This window comes from Hylaeus volcanicus, chromosome 1, assembly GCF_026283585.1.
Source record: "Hylaeus volcanicus isolate JK05 chromosome 1, UHH_iyHylVolc1.0_haploid, whole genome shotgun sequence".
Classification (NCBI taxonomy): Eukaryota; Metazoa; Arthropoda; class Insecta; order Hymenoptera; family Colletidae; genus Hylaeus; species Hylaeus volcanicus.
This window is the reverse complement of record NC_071976.1, coordinates 26,098,912-26,116,057: the sequence shown is the minus strand read 5'-3', so window position 1 is coordinate 26,116,057 and position 17,146 is coordinate 26,098,912. Positions and strand designations below refer to the sequence as shown.

The 17,146-nt window shown below is 42.3% G+C and overlaps 1 protein-coding gene across 9 annotated transcripts in view; it reads right to left on the bottom strand.

Annotated features, from left to right (window-relative positions):
• LOC128884643 (dystrophin, isoforms A/C/F/G/H) overlaps positions 1-17,146 on the bottom strand; it is a 572,670-nt gene that overhangs the window by 476,240 nt on the left and 79,284 nt on the right. The window lies entirely within an intron of this gene.

The window sequence follows — 17,146 nt, the reverse complement described above, 5'->3', positions numbered from 1 at the left end:
ACAAACACAGGAGAAATAAACTTGCGTGTTTTCTAATGGTTATAACGCGGTGTAAAACGTAATTATGAGGTCAATATAACATTGCTTATATCAGGATACTCGGATTCCTTATTCCTGAAGTTATGTCTCCTCTTTGCGTTCTTCTATTGTATTCACTTCTATGCAAAGGAAGGATCGTAACTAATTTCAATATATCCTGACAAACTACTCTTGAAATGCAAACAAAAATGCAAAGAATTTTGTACCTAGTCATTTCACATCTTCGAAATCAGGGTACGTAATACACTCATCAATACTATCCTATCGATCCCGAATGCCACCAAGTTAAAAATAAACAGAAAACGCAAAAACCCCAGAGAAATAAAATTTATACACCCAGCAATACTTCTTCTCAATTCCTCTCAACATCCCCCCGAAGCAAAGGCGAACAAAGAACGGAAGAAAATTCGGATGGAACAGGAAATTTTCAGCGTGAGCATTTAACAGGACAATACCGTCTGCGCAGCTGGTACGCTTTTGGCGTGGTGCACAGAGCCGCATACATAATTCCACGGTGTTGGCAGTGTCCCGAGACCTCGAATGGGTCTCTTGTTACGCAGTCGTCTTAAACAGCGTTCGTAATGGAACCGTGGATTTGACGCGATCGCTGGTAACTGCTCGCCAAGCGCCGAGAGCACGTATGGGACCGTAGGCTCGACCCGTGCGCAAACACCAGCCTCGGTTGACGATGTATGCATAATTCAGGAATGCGTGTATTCGCCGATACGGCAGGGAACGACGCGCGATAGTTATGCGCGTACGTCCTGCGCTGCATGCTGGGGCGGCGTGCGCCCCCATCCCCCTGTTTCTACAACCCTCTCGTTCGAATGCACTCCGTTGATTTTTTGGCCGCCGTCCAACGCCGACACCGCGCAAGAATCTGTTGTTTCACGGCACCGGAAGTTCCTGGAGAAAATCGCGAAAGAGAGAAATTTGTCGGGAACTTTAACCTCTCGCCCTCGACGACGTTCTCGACGGAGCCAGACGCGATTTTTAGAACGTTTGACGAGACTGTGTGAAGTTGCCCCTCCAATATTAAACGATTCGAAAGTTTCTTGTTGCAAACGTTTGCCCATCAACGCCCTTTTGGAATTTTTGTTTGGCCCTTTTTAGTTTAAAAATTAAAAGCAATTCAATTTTGGGACTTGAAAATGTGAAGCTGTCGCCCCTCCTAAAAATATATATACCTACTAATATATTTCACGACTATTTTGTGCGGCGGATGAATCGATGCCTACACTTTTTGCATACTCTTCTGTACCTTGGAGATAACAAAAAAGCCTGTACAGGTGTTACCACCAAAATTGTTTTATACCCGAAGCGACAAGAAGTCCTAACGGTCCTCGGAAGTACATCGACTGGAGCTTAGCGACGCTGAGCCTGGAAGTTCTTACCAGAACTCTATATCCTAGCTCATTGTCTGTATCCCTATAATCGTCTTAAGGTGGCTTTCACCTCCGGAAATAGTCGAAAAGCCCCTAACAAAAATCGTTATCCGTGAAATAGTCGGTTTCAAATCTTTAAAGGCGATTTACTCGAACCAACATCTTCACTAAAAGATGAAAGGGAATACTGAATTGACCCTCTGCGAATGTTAGAAATATCTCCAGGGTATATACATGGAAGAAGTCGAAGTTTAGGTTGCGAAAGTTACGTTTTCACTTTAAATTGATCCCATTTTGTCGAGTTACCATATTTAACAAAATCCAATATTTCGGATGATTCTATTTTAGTAATAAAAAATGTGATTGTTGCAGAGTGCTTTCATTTAATATAGGAATTAAAAGGGAACAACTTAAAGAATTATTTACATTGCTGTTTGCCAGTTACATTTTTTGTTTATAAAGCGATGAGAAATACGCGTGCAAAGTTCCGCTAATCGGATTTGCGGTAGTCCCAAAAAGGCCTTTAAAAAAATCTCGTTCCTTCGGGCTTTAAAGATGAAAGCCCCCTTGTTTAAAAATACAGTACTTTTGCCTCGCGTGAAAAATTAATATCTAACTCCCCTGATCCTGTGGTGAAAAACTTGCACACCGAAAGTCATGCTTTTCCAACATCGGCTGCATTGAATAAAAAATAACACCTCTCTATTCCAAAATTTGTTTAAAAACTTGAAAAAAAAAATTACAAGGAAAATCTACCCCAAAAACGAGACTCGAAAATTCCTCTAACAAAGGACGCTTATATTTTCACGCAAAAATTCATAAAAGTACTGTTCAAAGTACGGATTTTCAAGACAGAACACTCGCATAGAACTCTCACATTGTCATTTCTGTATCATTACAAAAACTCCCAGATATCAGAATTTTGATCGGGCAGAAAGTGTTCCTTCTTAAAGGGGAAGTTCAATTTCCCGTTTTTCTCCCAGCGGCGACCCTTCGTTTCGATCATTCTTCACCCCTTCGCCGCGACAACCCTTTAATCTCAGAAGTTGCTAAAGCTCACCGCTTGCTTAGTCGTAAAGCCGGCCGGAACCCGTGGAAGATTTTCGAAAAGTTTCGACGATATTCCCCGCGGTCGTTCCAGTGGACGTTCAGCTTGCTACGCAAATGACAAAGTTTACAATTCTCCGGCGTTTTATTTCAAAAGTTCCAAGAGATCGCGAGACATCCGCGGTCCTCCTGAAGTCGATCCACGCACACGCACAATCCCCGCGCGAGCTCAAACACACCGTAAAGGGAACTCCACCCTCGGCACTCCAGTAAATAATTAACCGTATAGCCGGGGCCTCGAGTGTTCACTCCTCGAGTGAAGGATTCCCCTCGTTCCATCTTTCGTCAGCAGACGTTACCTGACCGAAGACACGAGCACATCCTCGCGATTCTCATTAAAAATACCATCTGAATACTCTCTCGTTGCACGCACCACGGACCGCGACACGCGCGATGCGTTCTCGAAACCGTGAAGAAACGGACAGGTGGCAACTTATTTGGGTGCTAGACGTTTTCTTTTAACCGTTACAATTTTTTACCGCGTCCAAGTATGTGGGTTTCAAAGATGGAACGATACAGATGGATTATACGTGTTTGCGCTTTTCCGAAACCCGAAACTAGAGTCGTAAACTATTTCGTGTCATTGATGTTTTATATAAAGGCCCGTTTTGGAATAATTTCGCAGCAGTGTTGGGCATAATCGTAATCATAATTACGATTACGATAGTAATAAAATACTTCAGTGTCGTGATTACGATCGTATTTTTAGGGGTTTTTAGTCTTAGAAATTTTTTACCTCAAAACCGACTTCAGATTCATGTTACTCGTTCCAAAAAAACTTGGAAAAAGAGTGGTCTAAATTAATACCTTTCAAACATAACATTATTAATTGGTAAAGTTGCTCTGCCTAGCCAACGAAAGGACATCTCTTTGAGATGATTAATAATTAATTTCGAGTATGGCCGACGTCGGAGCTGTCCGCTTCACTGCAATAAACTATGTACAAAATGTAGACCGATTTTGAAGCGCTGGAGGCTTCAGAGATGCCGCCGAGTTAAATATTCAGATTCCCGGAGGCAAGGCTACGGCAGTGTAACAAAATCGACAAAGTTCGTGCAAAAATAACTCGCTCGAGAAATTCTGTTGTCGGGCCAGAAATGTTGGAGTGTATTTTAACACTTTCACAACCCCGACGTGTCTAGCGCGCGACCTGCAACTCGGAAAATGAAACAAAAAATTGCATCGCAAAACGTGCTCGTAACACGTTTTGGAACCCAAGTAGACAATTTTTTTTAAAATAATGAGAACGTTCTTCTTTGGTCTCTTATCCGCAATACAGACAAATTTTACATTTTCGGATTTATGAATCTACAATGGTTTCGTTATATTTTAATTAGAGGCTCGTTATTAATACATTATAATTGATACGATTATGTCTAATTTCCTATTCAGGGTTGATTTAATTTCGCCATTTTGATTGTGTATAAGAGTACTCTGTAAAGGTCGGTAATCAAGAATCTAGAATCAAAATTAACTGTTAACATTGTACGACTACTAGATACGTTGATATTTTTTTAAATTTAATTTGGAACATCAGGCTCCTAAGGGTTAAAGAGAAATTGAAGCGTTCTATTTTCTATAATTTTAACTGTATCTCTGCTCGAATCTAATTTCCGTACCATCGTTCTAGATTATAATCTTACATATTGCACAAGTCCCGGAATATTACACTAAATAATAATGCATTCACCGACTGCCTGCACATTTAATTTGGTTCCATCTCGAACGATTGACTCGGGAGGCCTTTGCTCCAGAGTAGCACCACTTTAAGGAGATGAGGCCGTGCCTGTACAGACATACTCGATCCCATCGGTCGAGTAGGGCGCACAAATACGAAATGACGCAACGTTCCTATATTCGTAAGAGAACTTGGCATTTCCACGTGAACTACCCAGGCGGCAGGTGGTGCTTTTAGTTTACGGGTCTCGTTACTACTTTATCGTGTGTGTCGAGATCGATAACGCCCTGGATATAACGGTATATCCTCCTTCGGTGATCCGTACAATAGCTGAGATAAATCCTGATCTATGTACAACAGACCTATGTACAACAAACCTTCTTCGTAGTTTCTCGCTCGTCTTCTACTTCTTTGAAACTCTTTCTACTTCAGCTTGTTATCGCGGAATAAATGTACAAAGCAACGCAAAGCGAGACTACATAAAGAAACCTACGCAAAGTGGAACTACTCGCATGCAGCAATGGACCCGCGCGAGCCCAGAATCGCACGAAGGTAAAAAAGACGTAAAAAATTATACTTTAAATGAAGATGATGCCCAGAAGCACCCAGTGTAAAACTCAAAAGACTTACAAAACCTTACCGCGTTCCTTGGTGGAAAAGGTGAAGAATTTTTTTCCGACCTATTTTTAACCGTTGTTCTTACATTTCGCTGCTACGAGAAATATCCTGCGCGGGCAAACACGTTGAATTGCAAAACTCGGAAGCTTTCGAGCCTGAAAAAAATTCCTCCGTTCTTTGTCCCGATTGCTGTGCTTTCGCAGTAATTCCCTGGCTCGGAAACGCGGGAGTCTGCGTTAAAATAGCGACCCCTTGAACCCTCGATACCCCGCTGATCGATGAACCGCGAAAACGAAGAAGCATATTTGCCGTGAACTAACGGATCGCGATGAGACAAGTTCCCTTTTACAATTTCCACCGTGTTTGAGTTAAGCAAACGGCTGCGCGTGATTGCGACGATCGCACCGGGAACGTAATAAACGCCCTGGCAAAATATTTCGTCGCGAACAATCGTTCGTAATAAAGCGCGGCGTCCCCTCCCCGAAATCGAAGATTATTACGAAAAATTCGTTAAATTCGTCCACGGACTTTCTACGAACGACAGACGGTCGCGGATGCAATTTCGACGCGGTCAACGTTCTGAATTGAACGAGCAGGAAAGGGGAACTGGCTGGAGGAACTATCGATACCACCCAGGAAATAGTTGCTGGGGATGTTCGAGTATTAAGGGGCTTTTGGAAACAATGTGCATACAAATTTTTGGATGATTCAAATAATAAATAATTAAATTTAATTCTATCTCGTGATGTATTATTGAAATTGCTTGGAAAAATTCCTTTGATGTGTTCGACTTAATAAATAGAGGATTATAGGAACAAATATTTATTTAAAAAATATGAAGAGTATGTCTTTTGAGAGAAACTGTGATATGGATGTGAAAGGTTCCTTGAAATTAAATTTGAAAAATATATGAATAAAAATATAAAAATGATAAGAGAACGTTAGCTACGAGCCAGAATGGACTGCTTTGGAGTTCACTTTAACCACAGTCTTGAACCTGAAAAACTTTTCGCGAGGTCTCATTACAGTGTTTCGTAAACTGTGGTCCCTCGGGCTTCTTGGGGAACTTCGCGAGATCTCATAACGAAAGGAGCCATGTTATATAATGGAATAAAAACAATATTTCACAAAGTATTTCATTCTTAGAAAAAACACACATTGCAGAATATTTCATCCCCTATAATATAAAGTCAACAAAAGGAAACATCCCCCATTAACAATTTCTTTGAAAAACATCTCACTGAGTTTAATTTTATCCAGTTTTTAAAACACATTAAAATTGTGAAAATGTTATCAAGAACCTCCGAATATTTCATACCGTTAGAAGAAGGGATTCCATAGGTAGCTTAGAGGACAAAAGAAAGTTTCTCTTCGGGTAGGTGTACATATAAAAAAAAAATACATAATTCAAAGGGACCCGAAAAATTACCTTTCAATTTTTGATACCTACTAACGAGTGCTCCATCAACCAAAAATTATCTTCAAATAGTACTTCTTAATAGTTTCTTGTTAATACACCTGACGAAGGTCCCAGTAAATTCATCCCTCGAAAACTTCACGAAGTACGTTCTACCCGTCCCTGATCTACGATCAAATTTCATCCTTGGTTAACTGCGTTACGTTCCGAAACCACGGAAAACTTTCTAGGACGATAAGGTTAGTTGGACCACCCTGTATATTAGCTAAATCTGCCCGGAAGAGTGCCAGATAAGGAAACCTCGCAATACTAGTAGCCGGGAGGCTCTCAATCTAATAATGCTCATAAACGCCAGCGTTACTGTGTGCACGTGTTCGAATATTAATGCTTTGTAGTCTGTAGTGCCCGAGGGGTGTGGCGAGGGACAGGGGGGCCAGAAGAACGGGGGCGTTTAGTACATACGAGCAAATAATACGCAACGGCGTCGAGTCTGGAATATTGTCGTTCAAGTGATTATCGACATTTAGGCATTCCCAGCCGCCAACAGCAATTTCCGACCACACGTGTACACGCCGCGTATGGTCTGTGCTCTGCAAACTCCAGGTGTGCAATTAAACTGATCTGCAGCGCGTTAATTCGCTTGGACGAGCGCACAGTGGAGCCCTCGTGGGCGCGTTCGCCCTTAGAAAAATTTGGGAAAATTGACAACAGGTTGACGGTTGGACCGACAAAGTGCTCGATCTGAATATTCATCGCGAAAGGTTTTTCCGGAGGGGCTTTTGGATTTTATTTTTTAAACAACAAGATGCACCTGCCAGCGTAGGAATGCTGGACATTTAAGTATCTCCTTTTACGCTCGATTCTTTCCTTTGCCAGTTACTTTCTCTTACAATTATGGTAGAGACACTTACCCCGATCACTAGGAAGTATTGACATTGAATGAATCGTAGGATACGTACCTGCAACAGAAGGAAAAAGTATGGTTAATACCAATTGATGTATCGATGCTTTATTTCAGTGAGAATTATGGTTATAAGGCGACACAGGTTAGTAATTATGTGCTGGCCAGTTTGAGGAAACTGTCAAATAAAAGTTTGTTACAAAGGGTTAAGTGAGAACTTCATGATGAGAAAATTTATCCTATGAATGAGTATTTTTATATGTTTATTATGTTTTTAAATAGTAAAGACGTCAGAGTGATTCATAAATGAGCCATTCACTGGACAAATCCATTAACTCCACCAGTCCGATAAAGATTATAACATCACTGACGATTATTTTATGGCTATCCTTTCTTATTAATTTTATACACCGTTACATGAAAGCTACAGATGTATTCATGCATTCTACAATATTTAGTTGAATTTATATTATAAAGAGAAGCGAAGAAGGAATTAATCGATTTGTGCAATAAACGGCTCAAATATAAAAGCACAATCAGCGATCGCATTTGTCACGTCTTTTAATCAGTTTACAAACGTTTACCATCGATCAGGAAAATCTATGTAACCCTTTGTTCCCAGGGCCCATTATCGCGGCGAGGTGTCGACCGGTTCAGAAAGAGGGGAACATCCCCAGGAAACGATATTGTCGATTCGGGGCCAATTTAAGTCCGAAAAAACTTTTAACGACTTTCATCCCGTAGTCGAACCAGGAGCTGCGCAAGGAGCAGGGAACGCCGAGGCGGATCCAGAGTGTGAACGCAATTTATTCGAACACCGGCTTAACGATATTCTCCTCGTCTCATGCTTAATATCGCTGGGAGGATCGGGCAAACCCGTCCCAGGGAAGAAATTTATTAAGGGTGGACGTGAACAACATGGCAGCCGAGAGAACGTGAAAGGTAAGCTTGTGGAAAAACCGAATTAATCATGGCCGAGTGATCCGTCAGTGGCGAGGAACGATCTACGGAAACCCAATTGCCACCAGCGATGGCTCCGTATCCAGGAAGAATTGCACGTGTCGCAGATGGGCCAATGCGAGCTGTTAGGGCTTCGCAAAGGTTGGCTATAGCCAGGACTGCGGAAGTTCAAGACCTCGTAAAGCTGTGGAAGCTTCTTCAATGTTAGAAAAGTCTTCTAAGGGTGACGCCTTTTCATTTAATAAAAACTTCTTGATCCCGAGTCAATTAAACTAAAGACAACAAAGGTAGTCCTTAAATAAAGTAATTAAAAAGAAAAAGGTACTTCATCTACCCGAATGGAAGAAATTCATTCTTTTCGAGAGAGTGTTCCAAAAAGATTGAAAACTACCCTTGTGCTTGTAACGGGTTAACGCGTGTGTAATCGAAACTCACCGCGAATAGCAGTAAAAATAGCGCTAAAATACACCACCTTCTCATCGAAAAAAAAAAAAATCATTTATCCCCGAATTGAACGAAATAAGCTCAAACAAGAACATTTGATCTATCTATCTTTCGTCTATCTAAATTCCTTCTCCTCGGTAGGGACACGTTCGAGAAAAGTTTGGGAACCAATGTAGCAGACGAAGAAAACGCTGCTGGTGGATCGTTCGGGATGATCGAACGCGACCGAAAATCCAACTTTCGGGACAGGAACTAGCGGCGTTCGATGCTCGACAGGGAGACGAGGCAACCCGCTGCTGTCATGTCGCGTAAGAGTGGCGAGAGGCGGACAGAAAGTAAGAGCCAACGTGTGTTCGTGCAGAGCTGTGCGACGGGGGATGCATTCAGAGCGGAGTGCCGTCGTGTATCGAGCAAATATTGATTCTGAAGCATACCTGTTTGCTTGACGGCCGACTCCGTCGTATTCCCGTACGTTCTACTCCTCTCCACGACGATTTCAGAACCCCGCGACGCGACGCCCCGCGTACGCCCAACGAAGAACTCACGGACAATATTATCAACGCAAGCACGAGGAGTCGCTACTTTCTACCCAAGACTGCTCGAATCAGCGATCAAATTTTAGAAACAATTCGGAGCAGGACGGAATTGTATAACCAACAATTGAAGATGTGACGAAGTAGGGCACGAGGATGTTCGAAGGTCTGAGTGTAACTATGTCACTGTGCAACTATGTCAACGTAATAGTACGTGAACCACTTGGATCTGGTTCCCATTCTAGTCCACGTAGAAGAAATAGAAGAAAAAATCCTGAAGGCGTGATTCGAGAACGAAGCAGCAATTGCCTGAGGCAGATTACACGAAGAAATAAAGAATGAATAGGGGATGAAGGACCATTCGATCTATTCTGCACTTTGGACCATGTAGGAGAAATTAGAAACACAAGTCTGACAATCTTATGAGAGAGCAACAATTGTTTGAAGAAAACATTACGATAAAGTGGTGTAAGGCACAGTTCTTCGAATATCTGGGGGTACATTTGCATAAATGAGAAATGGACTACGTGTTACTCGATTAAGAGGTAGGTTAGAAGAAATCCTCAAATGTTTGGTTTGGTAACGAAAAGCGTTATTATAACATAACGTTGTGAAATAAAACACGACGATGTTCGAAAGGTCAAAGCTGCATCGACACGAGATAAACTGTCGACCGGTTGACCTGCTCCACATGCCGAACGACGTAGAAGGGACAACTCTAAAAATCACGATTTGATAACAAAGCAACAGAACGCAGGATTATCTAAGCGGAAGGAACAGCTACAATCAGCTAGGAAAGATAAATCGAACTACGACATGGTTGGATATATCTACATCAATACGAGATTGAATGAGGGAAACGATTGACCTATTCTTTATTTCAGGTCACGTAGAAAACACGAAGAACAAAATTCCGAACTCTGAACCATTCTAAGAAAATAGATATCTAAATACAATAACAAACGAACATCGACGATATGGTCATATGGTTGTCTAACTTTTCTAAACAGTTCTTATATACCATATAAACATTATATGCAATCTAGTTCACGCATTATTGAATTTAGAATCGCATCAAATATTTTTGCATGCAATTGAAATGTGCGTCTTTAAGCCAGTCATTTAATCACGGTAGAAATAGACACAAATAAATGTCGGTAGTTTTAATGTCAAATCGAAATAATTCTCTGCTCACAAAAATTCTCCAAAAATATCAATTACCTCAGTAACCCTTTTGCGTCACTCTCCATCAATCCTCGTACGTTAACCACAGTTTTTACACCGCTGAAAAAAGTGACCAGTCGGAACTTCCCCCGAAAACTCCCGTTGCGAAACAGTTTAAAGTTTCTTCGGTTCTGTTCGACGTAGCTAAAACGATCACGAGCATTTCTCTTACAAATCCCTGCCACATGCACGACCAGCCGTCCCCTCGTCGCGCACGCTGGGATACATACAGTTTAAATGAACGTCGAACGGACGAAAAAATGGATCGCTGAGTCCCAAAGCCATTAACTCGTTTAACCACGGATATCAAACGAACCGCGAAGACCGATCGCGCAGCTTTGTGTGGAGGAAATCGATTAGCCGTCACTGCCAACACTTAAAACATCGAGTTCCGACAGTTGACTTATTCATTAGCTGCGAGTGTCCATTAATTGCACTCGCATCGCCGGGTCTGACAAACGCGACGGATCTTTCAACGACTCCTAAACCCTCTCGATGATGATTTAAATTATTCTAATCCATCTGGACACGAAAGCCTTCACGCTTTGAACCCTCCCCTTTTAGCCTTGCAGTGAATATTTCATTCAGGGTCCGAAAGACTACGTGATCCTCGTGGTTGGGCAAATTTTAAAAATTTTATTTCGTAGAAACTTTTTAAAAACCTCGATTAGGCATATCTCCGCTCTCTATTTTCGAAGATATAGTAAACATGAAAGGCACGAGTTACGTGTCGGTAATTTCAGTGTTAAACTACTGGTGTCGATTTCAAGGTTCACGCTGAACTACCACTGTCGAGATTCAGTATGAAGAAAGAGAAAGCAGCTCGAGAATGAATTCTCGCTGCATGTCGTTGGGGAAACGACCTGAATCTTTACGAAGGGTAGTAAAAGTATGTGCAGGATGAACAAATTTAGTCGAGTTTTTACGGCACCGTTTTTCTTTATCCCTCGCCCACTCTCGCTCTCTTTCCTGCAAGCTGTGATATCCAGTGAGAACTCGCCATTAGACCAGGTACGTGTATAAAGAGAAGTATCTCCGCGGCGTAAAAGCAGCTGGCGCGGACCCGTATAAAAGCCTAAAATGCATATTTCAGGAAATCCACAAGACGAGACGGGGGACAAGACGCGCGTGCAACTTCCGTGCTTTATTTATGAATGTCTATCCTTCCCTCGAACCAGTGCTGGACGCATCCCTATCCCGTCTTTCTCTGAGTTTCGAAAATTATTCGTTAAGGTTCGATGGAAGCTTTGCAGGAAGTATTATAGATCCTGTTTAAGAGGCGCGAGATTATCCTCACCGCTTCTTGGAACTGCTGAAGTATTTGCTGAAGACGAAAAATCGAAGTTATATCATTCCAAACGAAGTAATTCGCCATTAAGGTTGAAGAATCCCATATTAGGAGTAATAGTACCTAATGCGTTTGCTCGTCGCTCCGCAAAGGTATTATTTTTAACTTGGGTAGAGCGAAGAATTTTGGAAAGTGAAAGTCGAGAAGGCACGAGAGCAAAGGAAAGGGGAGATGAGAGGATTGTGTTTCGTTCTGGGGTTACTGGTGGACTCGTAAGTAAGGCCACCCTAACCGATATATGTAGACAGAGAAATATATAAATTGACAGCAGAAGTAACTAGTGTACCAATTGAATAAAGAAACCAATAACACTTCAAATAATATCCAGAGAAACGGTAACGAAAAACTCACACACTGGACACGTACAGTTAGTCCCATAAATATTTGTACACTCTGTGTTTATTGAAAGAATTTGTCTAAATTAAATAATAGGTTTGATGTTTCCAAATAAATTTTTCATTATATATATATATACAAGTGTAAAGTTTATCCACGTACATATTTATAATGAAACATTTACTTGAAATCAAACCTATTACTTAATTTAGATAAACTTCTTTAATAGACGAAGAGGGTACGAATATTTATGGGACTAAATGTATGTAATAAATATTGATAAAATAAATTCCGTAATTGCTGACCAAAAATGATGTTTTCCACTCTCTCAAATCATATTACACGTGCATCCAACATGTAAATTTTTTATTTCCATTCCCGTGTACATTTTCTACGTTTCTCATTTCTCGCGTTAATATTTCGCAATTTTGCCATTAATTCTACTACGTAAATTTCTCCCTCCGTCTCGAAAATGTTGCAAGAACATGTCAAAAGTTTGTCCTACTATACCAATTATTACTTTAATAAACGAAGGCCTCGAAACGGGCGATACTTCCGGAACACCCAAATACCAACAGAGAGCAGAGAAAACTTGGGAACAGTCTGTTGCGGAAGAAGCTTAATCTCAATCGACGAACACTTACCGAGAACTGTCGGAGACCTGAAATCCCCCGGAAAGTTCTGCAATAATATTCCAAAGTGAAGGGATTGAAACGCGAATCGCGCCAGTTCCAGATTACGCGAGAAATCAAGAAGGGTCGACGGACGTCTCGACATCACCGGGACACCCACACGTACGTCTTTGATACGTGTGAAGCTTCTGTGTCAACAGTGCGCGAGAACGAGCCACGTGTACACGTTGAACGTGTAAGACAAGAATGGCGAGGGATTTTACAGCGCGGCTCCTACGATCCCCTTGCGGCCTGCGGTAAAATAATCCCGTGCTGCTCGTATCACATGCGTAACAACCCCCGAAGAGATCGAAAAATCGAATCCCGAACTCGTAAAGTTACTTGGCTTCGCGGCGGGCTGTGAAAACCGGACTACGTCCATCTCATGTAACACGTGTGTAACCGCCGCGACGAGATTACTCCTGTGGTGGGACCTCCTGTCCTCACCGTTGGAATACGTGACACTTTAAAAATTTCTTTCTGTATCTATTATTTTTCCTATGAGGAATTCTTTGGTATAATAAATAATCTATTCATAAAGACCAATCCTTGAGAATAAGAGAAGGGTTCAACTCGCTAGAGTTGATGGTTTTGCGCTTTCAATCTAAATTGCAAAAAATCGTACCAATTGAACATTCTGTATTTCTAAAACAAACTGCAAACCAACAAAGCGATGACTTAAACTCCGGCCAATTTTACATGGATTACGTGATATTTCAATTCCACCAAAATCCTTGTAATCGACCGCGAGTTATGATCGATTCCTCGCGGAATGGTCCCGTAGCGTGTCCCTGTAAGTTTCACTGGCGCTGGAGAAACGAATGGCTTCGCAGATCTACGGAAAACGACCCCTTAACGCGACTGTATGGACGAAGCTCGCGTGGCAAAGAGGAAACGATAAAGAACGAGGGCAGTGCATCTGGCGCGATTTGTCTCTGACAACGTTCAGGGAGGAAAAGTCTTGTCCCGGTGCTCGGGGCTAAGCTACTTCGCTCGAGCTGCCTACCGGAGCGCGGTTAGGTGTCGTTTTATCCGACGACGACAGGGAACGTCTACTGACGACGTCATTTTCGACTGTCGGGTCCATCAAGAAAAACTCGAGCACGTCGACTCGCGAGAAACCGTGGGGGAACGTTGGAGTTTGAATTTTGAATGTATACAGGCGATAAAAGACGCAATGAAATTCTAGGGAGACAGATAAGAGCAACGTGATACCATTGAAAAGATCGACTGGATGCTATATCGTTGCTTAAAGGGTGCAGGGTGGCTGGGGTTAGGCACGAGTTTGATATTTAAATGTCGTTCTAAATCAGGAAAAGGTTAGGGTGCATTTAGGCTGTTGGAACATTTAATGCAGTAAGGTCGTGCATCGAACCTGATGGATATTCTCGGGAAGGATACTTGTCTCCAGCAAAATGAGAATGACTTTTTTTATTGGCATATGTAGACTGAGAATATTACGAACATTCGTGTTTTCACAGATACAATTCGCAAATATGTCTCATCTTCTATACAGTGCAACGTGAATTTTATCGTTGATACTTTTGCATTCGTGCACATGCTCATACATTTTCCCATATTTCCACTAACCATTAGTATATAAACATTCGCAATCTTCCCGTACGTGATGCTGTCATTCTTTTAAAAAAAGTGGGTGCGTAATATGTCATGCGTTAAAAGTGTAACCTCTTAGACGCAATGGTGAAATTTTATTAATTCTTCCCAGATATTTGGAAGATGATTCAATGTATTTGCGATGCAATAATTTTGTCGTCGCAAGTCTATTATACCATTTGCGGAATATACACTTTAGTAACTGAAAGTTGGATGGAGAGACTAACAAGTAATACAAAACTATATCAGCGGATATATTTAACAATTTTCTAAATAATCATTTCGACGATACCTACGGAATCCACGAACGATAATTCAATATCAAACAGAAGCCGACGAATCAGACATCCCATACTCGAAAACAAAGTCGAGTTCATCGTTCGTCCCACCGCGCCACGAGGATAGAAGGAAGAAAATTAAAAGGCAAGACACGTAGCGGCGTGCACGCGAACGTGTCTCGCCATAGCGAATATTTGTTGCGCCATCTTCTTCTTCATAACGTGACCCAACAATCACGCCGAGACCAAATGCCGTTTCTCATCTTTCAGTTTCCGGCTGCTTTTGTATCCCGGAGCGCTCCGTAACCCTCTTTCATTCTACCCCAATTCCAGAGAATACAAGAAACCCACCCCCCTCGTGCCGCGGATCCGATGATGATACTCCAGGTAAGGCTGGCGGTGCAATAACGAGTTCCGTAGGCGAGATCCAGCATTGATTTTTACATATGTAGCCCGGATATCCGGGCGCCAACCGACTCCAACACCTATCCGACTCTTTTCTCTTGCAGGCAGTTGCTCGTCGCCCTCTTCCACCGAGTTGAACCATTGTTCGCGGATTTACCGCCATGGCTATTACGGATTGCTTCGTTTCAGACTCGGCACGTCGACTAGCCCCGTCCTGCTTGCGCACTGCGCCGATAAATTAACCTAATAGCTCTTCTCCAGTTAATTAACCTACCCCACTGCCCGGCCCCTGCGCCAACCACCCCCAACGCCCATTGTTTCTCGTCGTAAGAAATTTCGTCGTACAACGACAGACAACGGAGGGAACGGAATCCGACCGATTTCTTCGATAACTGCCTCCCTCTCGACGAGCATTATTTTCCACCCCTTTATCCCTGCGAACGTTCGACTCGGCGGACAAAGAGCGCCCTTCGCGATCGGTTGAAATGGAAACTGTCGTGCAATGTTTCTTTCGGGAGGACAAGCGTGCCTTCTGGTATTACAGGATCGTAAAGCAAAATGTATCAAATGTACCCATAGTGAGAGACTAAAAATATACAGGGTGCCCCAGGTTTTAATGGACATACTTGGGGAGCATATCCTCCTATAAGTGGAAAGAAGAAAGAAATGTTACTTGAAGTTTGCTCGGAAACGCTTTATTACAAAATTATAAACAAATAAAGTTAGAATCGATGACGGTGAATTTTACTTTACTGAACATCGAAAAGTCGAACGTGTTTATCGGATTATTTCAAAATGTCGTCCTTGGGCGAAAACACAAACTTGACATCGATTTTTTATTTTGTTACATTTCGGCAGCGGAGATATTATTCCGTCACAAAATCCAGAGATGAAATCGATATCAGCGTATTCCTCATTTGAGAACAGTCCAGGCATTTTCACCACGATTCTTGATCTAACTGGTCATTAACACTGACAGCAAATCATATCGAAATAGTAAACGTGACATGAATAGACAAATAAGATAAACAGGTTCGACATTTGAATGTTCAGTAAAGTAAAATCCGCCGGCATACATTCTAAATGTATTTGCTTATAACTTTGTAATAAAGCGTTTCTGAGCAAACTTCAAATAACATTTTTTTTCTTATTTCCACTTGTAGGATATGCTCCCCAAGTTTGTCCATTGAAACCTGGAACACCCTGTATGTACGTGTACAATATTAACGCGTCTTTCCTGTCACTATCAAATAATGTTTGTAAAAGCTCGTTTTCTTATCGATGCGTGCGATAAAATGAAGTACGCATCCATGCGAGGTACGCGCACACAACCAACGTAGATTTATATTAAAAACAGACAGAGATCGTGGTTTATAAAAAACGACCGTGGAACGCAAGAAGCGAAGGGTGATATTTGAGAGGGAATTTAGCGCGCCAAATACCGTGTAATTTTGTATACGAGCGTAGCAACTTTCCCAGGTTGCAACAGTAAAGCACAAACAGGTTTTAAGCTCTGCGGGGATGCCCGCGTAAGCGGCTAACGTATGCGAAGCTAACTGTAGGATTACAGTTCGTGGCAAAAAGGGTTTTTAAGATTTATTGTTTAGAAGCGCTTAAAAGCGGTCGTTTCGTACTGACCACCCGCCCTCCCAGGCTTTACAGTTGAATTTAGACCCGCGGACAGAGCGAACGCGTAAATCGATGCAATTACTATGTTAAATTCGGGAACAATGCGCGAGACGGTAGAATAGCAGGGAACGCGGAAATTCCGCGGAAACCGAGGCTCCTCTGTTCGAGAACAGTGACAAAGATGCACTCTCTTCGACGCGTCGCGACGAAACGACTTAAACGCTCACTTCGTCCGTGCTTTACGACGCTGCGACGATAAAAGCCTCGGCCGCGGTATTACACGCGAAAATGTCCCGATTGGTCTGAAAGAAAAATGCGCCACCATTTTCAGGAATACTCATCCCAGTGACACTCGCACCCGCGCCCGATGTAGCTGGGTCGCGTAACGATCGTAAAGCGTTTAACGCTAACGGCTTCTCCCCGGCCAGCAAGGTTCGATGTAATTTCAAACCTCGTTCGCGATAAACTTATTAAACTCAGGGCCCGATCGCCAAATTTAACGGACCGCCATCCATCAGGACATAAACTTCTGATCCCGATACGTGCCGGAGAACCATTA